Source organism: Limulus polyphemus, unplaced genomic scaffold (genome assembly GCF_000517525.1).
Source record: "Limulus polyphemus unplaced genomic scaffold, Limulus_polyphemus-2.1.2 Scaffold4842, whole genome shotgun sequence".
NCBI classification, from domain to species: domain Eukaryota; kingdom Metazoa; phylum Arthropoda; class Merostomata; order Xiphosura; family Limulidae; genus Limulus; species Limulus polyphemus.
Window position 1 is genome coordinate 61,791 of NW_013670452.1, and position 12,935 is coordinate 74,725.

A 12,935-nucleotide genomic window follows, 5' to 3' on the forward strand; every position below is an offset into this window, starting at 1 on the left:
AGTACAACTGGACACTGTGACAAGAATTGGCAAAGTTTTGAAATAGCTGCCAAGATGACTGGGATGTCTTACTCCCTCCATTGTTGATGGGCTCTAGAACAGCAGAGCATGAAGCCACTGGATACACTCCAGCAAAGCTAATGTTTGGTCGGGAACTTCCGTTGCCAGTGGATCTGATAACAGGACGCCCACCTTACGAAGAGTTGCCTGAATATGTGTCAGAGTTCGTGAAAGTGTTATCGGAAAGGATGGATAATATTCACCATCAAGTGCGTTCAAACTTGAAAACGTCTGCTGATTCCATGAAGCTATGTTATGATAAGAGATCTACCGAAGTCAGCTTTGTACCAGGAGACAAGGTGTGGTTGTATAATCACAGGAAGACCAAAGGGAAGTCTCCTAAGTTGTCTTCTCCATGGGAAGGCCCACATGACATAGTGGATCGTCTCTCAGACGTGACTTTCCAAATGAAATGTGGTCGGCGAGGTAAGCCAAAGGTGGTGCATGCCAACAGGCTTCGGCGTTATCACGGTCCAGGACATTTCACTTGGGACAAAGTGAACAACAGAACAAATGACGCCACTGAAGACGTGTCACCCCAAAAAGCCACTGTCGAAGAAGAAACTCTACTCGGTTTTGAGAAGGGAAACAGTGAAGCCCTTGATGAAGTTACTATCACTGATGTGACTGTTACCGATGATAGGACAATTCCCGATGGAGCAGATGAACTTCACGTTATGCAGAAGCCAGCGAGATGGAGACCAGTACGGAAGAAGATACGTCCCATAAAATTAAGAGACTTTGTTGAATTTAATTTTATGTTTGTAGTGTTTGTAAATTCTGTACATTTATTTAAGTTATTGTTAATTATCTATTGGTTTAATGTAAGTGGCTATTGTTTGGGATGAAAAATACTAAGGAAGGGCAGTGTTACGACAGCAGAAGTCATGTGACGCTAGTAACACTCCATGAGATTCTATAACGATCAGGAACATCAAGAATAATCCAGTATTTGCTAGGTGCCCTCTATTCTTATATATAAATGCACCAGATAAAGCGAGACAATTATGGAATTGAATAACGGACAGAAAGATTGAAGATATAGGCAGACAATTGAGTCAAGCGAGGTAGTAAGTAAAGTGTATGAATCGTTCATTGAGAATTATAGCATGTGTTGAAGTGACTGTAGAAATTAAGTGTATTGTAAAGTTGTATTGAGAAAGAATAAACTAGTTTTATTTAAGAAAGGATGTGTATCGCTGAAGTTTCCCGGAAAGAATTTCTACGAAAAATTAACAAATGAACACAGACGTAACAATATGAAAGCATTCATAGTCCCTACAAACAAGAAGACTAGCTTACTGGTGTTTATGAAGTAGTGTAAAGTTAATAAAGTAAAAATAATTTGTGTTAAAAATAAAATTGAATGTATAAATAATATTGTGTTATTAAACCTTACTGTAATTCTGATTTGTAAATGACTTAAATAAAACTGATAGTCATCACACTGCACTCATGTAATCTAGTTCACACGACAATTGTTGTCTATTCAGATTGTGATATAACTAGCATCTAGACAACTACTATTTCATATCTCAGCCACCCTATTGGGTCATATTATGTGGTTGACATATTCTTATCTGTTCTTCTCTGTTTTCATTCATGATTTCTTAGAATTACCGAACAAGGTAGACTTTTCGATTGCTTTCCAGTTCACATGATTAAATAAACAATGTGTTTCCACCCCAAGTAGAGGTTACTATTTATTTTATGTGGTTTTTGAAAGTTAATCAATCAAAAACCTCAATAAATCAAAATCTTGAATGCTGGTATCAGAAAAAGTTAAATGCTTTGTATATAATAGTAGAAGGGTGTTCAGAAAGAAATGGGAATTCACTGTATTAGATTGCAACTAATGGTGTTAAGAAACCAGACATCACTTCAAAACATAGTCATTATTAATTAAAATACGTTTCATTTCTTATAATTCCAATGGATATAACAAAGAGCTATTTGTTCCTTCTAGACTATCTCATTTTCAATACTAACACCCCACTCCAAACTGTACTTAGAAACTCCTTTTCTTATATCCAACCCTTACCTTTAAAATACCTATCTAATTTTCTCTTAAACTCCTTCACTGTTGCAGATTCTACCACACCTGAAGGCACCTTAACTGGAGTCATACCTGAGTTTTCCACATCTTAAACTTTTGTCTTTTAGTCCTACTGTCTGCAATTTTTTTTTTTAATAAAAGTATCATCCAAGTGTATATCAAACCTCTAACTATCATTAAAACCTTAATCATATACTTTGTGAGCTTCATTAATTAAACCAGTTCAGTAAATTGCAGAAGATAGTACTGGAAATATACTTGCAAACAGCTACTTTAAGATCATCAGTTGTCTAGAAATGCTGTCCACTACCATTTTTGAAAGGAGGTAAAAAGACGGAAGTCATGGGGATTGAAAAAGAGCTTCCTAGTATCATCTCGTACACAATGAGGAAATATAGGACCTGGCACTTAACATAGTGCTAGACAACATCAGATATTTTTATTGCTTGAATGTTTAGTGTAAGCAAACTTCATTGCTTTCCTAGTATAGATTTCAGCTTTGATGGTGGCACTGGCAGTAAATACACCATCAAATGAATGTAACTAACAAAAGTCATTTTTCTATACATGCAAGATACTTAAACTTCCTATCGTGGAAAAATATAAGTAGGATGCCATGGTCATTCATCAGCTGCAGTTCATTCATATCCAACTTATTGTAAAATAAACTTGTTCCTTTCTGAACATCCCTTCACTTTATAAAATAGCATGTTTACTAAAGCAGTTCTTAAAAGAGTTCTTTTTGAATGCACCGCATGATTAAATACTTTTACGGCAAAGTTTTTTTTACAAAGAAATACTTATTTTTACATTTCAAAATACTGATGAAAAGTATTTAATGTTCCAATAAAAGTTAATGTGTAAATTTCAAACATTCAAAACTATATTATTCTAAACCATTCAACCCCAAGGTGTGTGTGTATACATACCACATGTACCATAGCAACCCCTCCCAAATAAAGGAAAATATAATTAAAAATAACACAACAAACCTTTTTTCAAGACTAAGCTGTGCTTGCATGATTACTGAATCAGTCTAAAATCATTATTTTCATAGTGTGCACATGATAGTTCTCTCAAAACATTATAATTTCTCTTTCTCTTTAGACACCTGTCATGTGGATGTGAACTACACAGATCCTAAGTATACTGGGAAATTTTGAGGTGACACCCAGGAAACCAAGGTATTTCAAGTGTGATCCACAAATACTAAGATGATGACAGCACAATGGTATGTGCTAGGACACTGCTGTTGAGTGATCCCACTACATGAGAAGTGGTCACAATAGCTACTCAATAATTCTATTAAAAAATCAGTGAAATGCTATGAAGCATGATACATTGGTTCAATAAAGAAATGAAAACTTTTGTGCAAACTTGAATTTTAATGCCCAGCAGGAAGAAGCTGATTTAAAAGGGCTAAAGTACTTGGTTTCCTCTTCTTACTCAGAATTATATAAGGTTTTAGACAATAATTATAAGGAAGACACAGTTATGATGTGCCAAAATTAAGTGTTTGCAATAATCTAAAAACAAAATGTAATTAGTGTACCTTGTGGTAGTGCTCAAGTCTGTGCTGATTTTCGAGGTGAACATAATTAGAAGTTTGGTAAAAAGTGGCAGACAAGCTTTTGATTAGTAGAAGAATATTTGCATATCATTAAGAGATTAGTGATATTAGGTATTGAGAATGGTTGTTTCTCATCACATTAGGAATCAGTTGATACACCTTGTTTTAATGTTGTGATTACAAAATAAGCAACCACCTGTACACATGTAAGCATATCTACTTGTAATCAGAGGAAAACTGAGGTTTCTTATTTATTCTAATGTTGATGACATAACTGAAAATTTGGCAGTTGATATTACTTGTATGTAATTTTGCTGAACTTGGGGGAGGTGGGGATATTCTTCATTTTCATGATGTTTGGCATGTTCTTAATTATAACTCCAACAGTTGTATAATATGCACATCAGAGGCCTTTGAAGGTTTGGTAACTTTATCTGTTATTAAGTGCCATTACCCAAGATTATTTTGTTGTTCATACTTTTGAATAAATGATTCTGAGTGGCTTCTAATTTGAAAATAGTGGAAACCGTAATTACATCAAAAAATAGTGGTAAATCCAAAATGGTTTCATCAGAAAAAATACATATATAAATTAGCTGAACAGTTATGTGAAATTTATAATTTCTGTATAATAATTCCGTTTTGTTGCATGCTAAAGTCAAATCTAACAAGTCAGTTATATACATGTATATATATATGTGGGTGTGCATGTGTAAATTGTTTCTGGAATATTTGAACAACAAAACAATAATTATCAGGAAAGATCACCATAATATAAGTAATTTCCAGAAATAAAATGCTGCCTTTCCCAATACCTTTTTTTCCCTTCATCTTGTAATTATCTAGCTTGTATAATTGTGATTATTGATTTAGTTATTAATAATGTGTATAGATACATCTCTGATGTTCAATTTTTTCAAGTCATGAGTACATTACATAAACCTAGTTACAGGAAAATCTGTATAATTGTAAATTTTGTTGAACTTGTACTTAGGACTTGTCCTGAAAAGTGCCAAAGTTTGAGTTACGTCACATCTTGAAGGAATTGTGGATGAATAGTTGTCTTTAGTAAAAATAACAGTTTCATTGTTGTTCAGATTCAGTTTTTTTACCACGTGTGGTATTTTCATACAAGCTACTACAGCCTCTACAGTCATATCTGTTACAGTCGCCTACTATCATACCAGTTACTACAGTTAGTTCATTTCTGAATCACTTTTTTATGTTACTGTGGTTGTCCTGTGTTACCTACCATGTAATAAAGCCAATACTGCCAGTTACTTTAATATGCTGTATCAGTAATTAAAAACAAAAAGGATGACATCTTCATAACTTTATAAACTGGTTAACCTTTTACAAATTGAGCTTTAACCTGTTTTTTGCTGTGGATTTTTAAGAAATCTTCATAATCTCAAGGCTTAATTATTTGTAATGCTAACTGAAATGTCCTACTAGACATCAGTATGATAATATATTCAATGAAAAATTATCTATTTATAAAAATTTGACATTGCAACTTCTTCAGGGCATGTTCCCACCACACTGCAAAATAAATGACGATGCTGTAATATTTAAACTTTATCCTTTCCTAAACAGAACTTTCCCATGATATGTGTTTCACTAGACTCTACATCAAAGGAGACTATAGAAATAGTTATTTTACTCACAATCATAACTTACATCAGTACTATTTATAGTAGTCTGACATTGAATAATGTCTTGTTCAAACACTACAGTAGACTCCACCTGTGGCTTAAATGTAAAATTACTGAAAATATATGACAATTAGCTAAATAGTTATAAATCTTTGTGGGTCAGTGGAAACATACTCTGTGCTCTTACTTAGGTTTAAAAATTATAGTAATAGATTTGATCTTTGCAAGTAACCTAGAGCAGTGTTTCTCAGCTACTGATCCACACACTAGTGCCGGTTCATCAAAACCACCTTTCCGGTTCATGGGATTTCACAAAAACTGACAGAATATTCATATGTAAATTGTAAAGATTTTTTTCTTGTACTTGCATTCTAATGGTCTGCAACAGTTTAGGAAAGCTGGTCATTACTGTTGAAAAGGTTGAGAAATGCTGTTCTAGAGCATTGACTCTTGATCTAAAGAAACAGAGACTTCTTTTCTTCCACAATTCCATTAGATAGCATGGAATTTGTTGTACTACTGGTTGTTGTAAGGTTTACCACTGTAATGATATGTACATACATGGAGAATGAAATCATTTTGTAAAATAAAAGACTACATTAAAAGTACAGATTTGTAATTGATGTAAAAATTAGTGTGTATGATGTGTATTGTAAAGTCATTAAAGTTTCCTTTTCTAAAATGAGGTTAAAGCTTGAATATGACAAAGAAACAAACTCTTGAGTTATGAAACCAATTTATGTTCGTGAATTATAATGAAGATCTGTAAAATAGATAATACAAAGAATATACAGATCTTTAAATAAATCTTACTCCTATGTAACTATCTAACTAGACCTGGCCTCCAAATATAAAAATTTGGTTTTAATAATATGGCAAAGGCCAAAATATACGTCAGCTTATTTTGGTTTATGCCATAGAAAGACAAGTAAGTAATTATTTTCTTTCAGTGTTTAAAAGTACAGATGCAAAGCTGAAAAATTATTGCTCATTTAAGGCATCTTGGGGAATTTCTTGAGAAGCTCCCTTGCAGTTTCATATACTTTTGGGAGTCATTGAACATCACATAGATAAGCATGAAGTGCTGGACAATGGAGAATGTTAGAAAAAGTCATGTTCAAACACTACAATAGGATTCACCTGTGGCTTAAATGTGAAGTTACTAAAAATCTATGACAGTTGGCTACAGATTTTTCTGGGCCAGCTGAAACACATTTTGTACACTGAATATATACAAATAGTTTATGTATCAAAACTTAAAAAATTTATTTATATTCCTGACCATACTTCATTTCTTTTGAAAAGATGAAATAGCAATGCCTGGATGGTTATGATATACAGCTAACAAGTCATAAAAATAAAGGAAAATTAGTTCTGTTAATGTATTTCACGCAAATACCATAGGATGTTACTCAATAACCACAAATAGTCAGCTCACTGCTTCTGTTTGGGCTTCATTTTTAAATCTGGAATTAATTAAGTACAAACAGCAACAAATATTACAGTTTATTTATTTCATTTAAATAAAACATACATACAGTAATTTATACAAACAGATACAGGTCTTCAGGAATAATGACATACTGATTACAGACTGCAATACATTTATATTCAATGTACACTGCTGTTCACTTTCAAATGTTGAACATTTTTTGGTTACAAAAACTTTTCTACATCAAAAATCAGTATAAAAGTTTATGAATCTAGCAAAATCTATGGGAAAAGCAAGTACATTACTATTAGCATTAATCCAAGTAATATGTTTATTCACATGTATGTATATATTCATATTAGAATTTTCATCTGTATTTTTTCAACTTTATTTCTGAAGCAATTTAAAGTTATTGAAATGTTATACACAAACAGAAAATAATATTAAAAAAGTATGCATGCTTTGGCAAGCTTCCTTAAAAATCACACTATATCAAAAATGTTGTAAGATCTGTGGCATTTTGTAGAGTAATATGAATATTATTATTATATGTATTATAGAGTATTATTATTGCCAATATATATAAAAGTATTAACAAATCAAAAAAGATAAATCTAAAAATATGTTATATTAAACCTGATGAAAGAACAGTGTCCTAATAATGTAAACAAAAACATGTGAACCTTTTTTAAAGCCACTTTTCATTTTTACAAATAAAAAACAGTCTCAGTTAGAGAAGAAGAATTCTCATGCTCTTCTAAACTAAATGACATAATTTTGTTAATAATAAAATTTTGCTACACAGACTTGCTTTACACAAAGTTTTCAGTAATGCAATATATAAGACAATTTCTAGTAATATTATTTTCATTTATTTATGCCATCTTTAATACTTTTTATATACAAAACTTCCAAGTATACTTTATCAAGCTATAAGAAATATGGTACTGACTGTCTCGTCTTAAATGTCAATCGTGCTATTTATGTTATCTGAACTTCAACTGGCCATTGCAACACTAGCCATATTTTATTTATTTATTGACTTATACAAATTGCATTTCATTAGCCACAAGTCATAAAAGAAAAAGACTACCAGCGAAACACACATGTAGCTTTGATATTTCATGTTTTTTACATGCAATAAGCACACTCAATAATCTTAGTTTAGGCTTCTTTGAAAGTTAGATGAGGATCCACAACATCCTTCAACTCACAACCACAAATGTTGTATCAAATATTGGACAACTCTGCACAATCACAGACTTGTGTATATCATACAACAATAATCTTCTAGGCACATACATAACACAACAACAAGGTTTGTTTTACTAGAAAAATGAATTCAAGTCTCTCCAGGGATTTTATGAGGATTTTCATATTGACTTCTCAAGTACCTCTTTCTTCCAATATGCTCATACATTATATTTAACATGGACGTCACTTTGGAAAACATCATGCCACATAAAGTGAATTGTGGTGTCCACTGAAATCATAAATGATATAAAACATGACTTAAGTTCACCACCTTGATAAAAGTAATAAATCTATAAAGTAATTGTTTAAAATTTTAATGTACATTTAGTAGAAACAACTCTTCAGAAAAACTAAAGACAAGATTTATTCTAAATATATTTTTGCTTTTTTCATAATTGTTTGTATGTTGTTTTGGTTTTTACAATTTTCATGTAGCACTACACAATAACTACCTGAGCACAGCCATCGCTAATTTTGAATCACTAGTCAGCAGTATTCACCAACAACTCTTGTTCTGACCATTGTTCATACAGCACACCTACAGCCCCAAAGTGCAGAGCAAATATTTTTGCCAACATAACCTGAACTGTGAACCCTTACATTCAGAGTCCAGGCATGCTAACCACAAGGCCATGTCTTAATCACTTTCATAAAAATGTTTAACATACTTCTTTTGTGAGGTAGCACTTATCCTTAACTTTAAGATTTGTCATTAACTTATTCAAAATTGTGTTTACAAGAACTATTTACACTTATGAAACATTGTATATGAAGCTAAAATATAACAATAAATAAACATCACCACACACTTATTCATAAAACGAGACATATGAATCAGCAATTATTTCACAATTCTGCATCATGAAATATTTGTTTGTTTACTGAATAAGAAAAAAAAACAGTACATGCACAATATAAATTTGGAATTGTAACATACTGAATTTTTTCAACCATTGTCAGTGCACACCAGTTCTAAAATTTGAAAGTTTTCAATTTTTATAAAATATTATAAATAAAAATTACTTCTGCCATAACATTTAATAGGTCTGATTACATTTTTTGATATACCATTACACTTCTGTTATGTAAGACGTAGAGCAATAAACAGCACATTAGTTTCATTTCCAGGAAGTTAACAATAGCACTGTCAACAATATGAAATATCAATTGTTAAAAATCTAAATTCTTCCTGTTGGATTTTCTATACATGTAATTTAATTTTTTTATTTATTTGAAATACTTCAAACTACAGCACACACACACACAAATATTCAATTCAATTAATATTATTGTAAAAATTGAATACTCATTTAAAATTGATTTATAGAAACTTATGAGATGTCACCCATAACAGAACATACAATAAATGACAACAAAGTGCATACATTCATCAGTCAATAAAACAGTCACAATCTTTTCACACAACTTCGGTAAAAATTAATTATGAGTGTGTAAAGAAATCACTGAAAGTGTAACTATGCTCCTAGGCATAACACAAAGCAAAGATATTATATGAACCAGCAGAGGGGGTATATAATACTATATGTATCATGATGGAGGTTTACTAGATTGAAGCTCTCCATTTATGATGTCATACCTTTTAGGCTTTTTTTCACTCTCTCCTTTGTTCACTCATATAACAACACTTTAGTCCCTCCCAAGTATGATGTTACATAAAGCAAGGTATCCCCTCAACCTACTTTTGGTTGAAGAAGTAATTATTAATACTTAATTTCTCTTTTTATTTTTCATTGAGAAATATTTTCAAAACCCCTAAATTTCTAAGACTCCATTACCATTTATTTTAGTTAACAAATACTAGTCCAAGAAAACATCAAAATGTTATATATATATTTATTAAATGATAGTAAAACTCAAAAAAAGATACCAGTCATTGACCTTCCTCCCTACTTCTCTGTATCTTTCACATTCACTTAACCCCCTCCTCAACTGTGGATGTTATTTATTAACAACCCATAATATCACAACATTCTATGCCACATATGATCTTACCTAAAAGTCACTGCTGTGTTAAGTTGTTGCTCAATATATATACAAATCACTTTATAACTAATCTTCCAAAAAAAGTTCAATTTATCAGTAGTAGTTTCTCAGTCAACATTTCACTTTGCTACATTTCTACGTTTTTATCATCCATTTAGTACTAAGCTTTCCTTGTATTATGTTTAAGACAAATTTAATCCTTACTGATCAGTGCAAATGTTATATTTACTGTTGTTTATGAACAGCTTATCAACAGTATTTAATCTTTGTCACTATTGTTTATCCCAAGTTTTTTATAGACAGTCAAGAAAATTAGTTCTCTTTTCAATCAGAAACTGAGATAGACATGTCCTGCTGATTAGAATTCTGGACTGTGAACCTGAAAGTCCATGGTTTATGTCCCATTGCTGCAAAATTGTGCTCAACTTTGGTACTGTTTGTGTATTATAAGAGTTGTAATGAAATTCCACTATTTGAAGGAATTTAAACATAAGAGGAAAAGAGTCTGTGAGTAAACATTTGCAAGATGTTACAATTCTTTAAGAATTTTTGGTAAAAACAAAATTAAACATAGTTTTAACATGTTAACTCAACCAGTTTCTACCATGGTACAAAAAATACAATTTATTAAACACAATATAAAATTTATAAAATATAATCGATCAATAACAAATAACTGTTTGTAAAGAAATAACTGAATCTCCAAATGAAACAAACAGAATATTTCAAGGAAGTGAAGTTTTGAATAATAAAATCACAAATAATAATAATAATGAATAAGGATAATAAAGAAATGGAAGGAGCAGAAGTTAATTTTTAAAATTGTTAATAACAATATTAGACAGTTCTCAAAGAAATAATGTTAAATCACATATAAAAGATCAAGATCCAATAGAATCATTAAACAAATCAACTATCTTATGTATGAAACTTTCACAAATCTCTAGCCCAACACCCCTCTCTTTCTCTTGTCAGTCTAACTTCAAGCCTTAAGGCATTTTACTGTCTTGCTAAACCATGAGATTACATATTACATGACTAGCTACTTAACATTTGTTTTAAATAATCAATGTGAACTAAGTATCTATACATCGCTGCTAGGGAACCTCATTTGGTGTTTTAACATAAAAATGACTTCATTAATATTAATGTTCACTAGGAAGCAGGTAAGCTAGCACTTACTAAGGCAAATGAAAATATAGCTGAATCAAAATATAGAAGGGAAAATACATTAATGATAAATAAAATCGAAACTTAAACATAAAATAGAAATTGCTACTTCACAAGGTGTTGTGATCAATTTACATCAGTTTTAAGAGTAAAGATTTCCTTCCAATGTATAAATAACTCTTGTTTGGCTTGTTTTATAATGCTGTTTTAAACAATGCTTTATTTTTAATTGTTTTGTTGAATTTCATACAAAGCTACCTAAGGGCTATCTGTACTAATGATAGAAAACTCTTGGACTACTCTTTATTAATGAATAGTGGGATTGATCGTCACAGTAAAGTCCCCCTTTACCAGAAAGAGCAAGAAAGTTCAGTTATGGGATTCAAACCCATGACCCACTTTAAATAATACAGGAGTTATTATGATGCTAGACTTCAGCATTTGAAATACAAAAGTATTAATGGGATATTTAATTCAAAGAGGTTAGGAGATTAAACAAACTAACAGTTACAAGTCTGTCCAATTTATAGAAAAATTAGATTGGAAATACAAGTGGAATGTATGAAATTCATTCATGACTTGATAGCCCAAAGGCAGAATTATTTGTCCTTTCCTATAGTTTATTTTTAGAATGGTTTAAAGAAGATGGTAAACGTTGTTAAGTTTTGTTCTTTAAAAAGTCTGCTTACATTTTAAGTCTGAGTAGTTGCTTCTATATGGGAAAGTGCTTGTATGAACCAACATGTCCTTATCATCCAGTTTTTACTGATTGTAATAAGTTTTCTTTTTTAGTTTTGGGTTGGTGTAAGAGAAGAAAAAACTAAAAAAGAAAGAAATTAGTTAGAAAGTATAGAAATAATCAAAGCAAACGACCTCTCACTAAACCATGATAATGGCCCTAGCAACATTAGCCATATTTGGCAAGGTCTATTCACCATTCATACACTTGATCAGACTTAACATCTACCTATATCCTGTCACCTGCTGACACAATTTCTGTGACATTTAATCCCTGTGTCATATGTCTTTGTAATGACATATAAACCTTGTATTGCTTAGTACTGATCATATCTGAAGAAGACAGACCAATGTTCTGTCGAAACGTATACTATGTTTCACCATCAATGAAACTCTTCCTTATGCTTCTAAATCATTGTTAGCCTACCTATTATTATATTAGCATAATGTGCTTCCTTATGTTTCTAAATCATTGTTAGCCTACCTATTATTATATTAGCATAATGTGCTTCCTTATGCTTCTAAATCATTGTTAGCCTACCTATTATTATATTAGCATAATGTGCTTCCTTATGCTTCTAAATCATTGTTAGCCTACCTATTATTATATTAGCATAATGTGCTTCCTTACTCAAGCACCTATCTTTTTGATAGTATGGTACTACTTACTAAGGAGCAAGTACATCACAAGGGTCAATGTACAATAAGCCTGAAGTTTTCCCAGATTAAACAGAAGAAGGTTACCACAGTTAGACATGGTCTCCACACCACCCTCTCATGGACTGATAAACCTAGAAGAAATGTAAAAAGGAATTACATCTTCACAAAATGTTATGGTTTGTTCATCAGTGGCGCAAACTTCATAATATTAAACCAACTTATTGTTATTGCACATAATATAATGTGTTGTGAAAATGATTTAATGGATATATTAGTATTTTAAATGAAGTGTTATATAATTTTTCCTGGTTATACATTTCAGTATAAAGCAACTAA

At 31.3% G+C, this 12,935-nt stretch overlaps 1 protein-coding gene and 1 long non-coding RNA gene across 2 annotated transcripts in view; one reads left to right on the forward strand and one right to left on the reverse strand.

The window, feature by feature from the left end:
- LOC106471767 (roundabout homolog 1-like) overlaps positions 1 to 6,008 on the forward strand; it is a 58,357-nt gene extending 52,349 nt beyond the window's left edge. The window contains exon 26 of the mRNA XM_022400376.1: positions 3,224 to 6,008. The gene's annotated coding sequence lies outside the window, so the exon portion shown is untranslated. The remainder of the gene's footprint in view (positions 1 to 3,223) is intronic.
- Positions 6,009 to 6,838: 830 nt separating this feature from the next.
- LOC111088949 lies at positions 6,839 to 12,725 on the reverse strand. The gene is made up of 2 exons (XR_002613321.1): positions 12,609 to 12,725; positions 6,839 to 8,256 (listed from the first exon to the last, which is right to left on the reverse strand). It is a non-coding gene; the product is annotated as an uncharacterized LOC111088949 (long non-coding RNA).
- Positions 12,726 to 12,935: the final 210 nt, after the last annotated feature.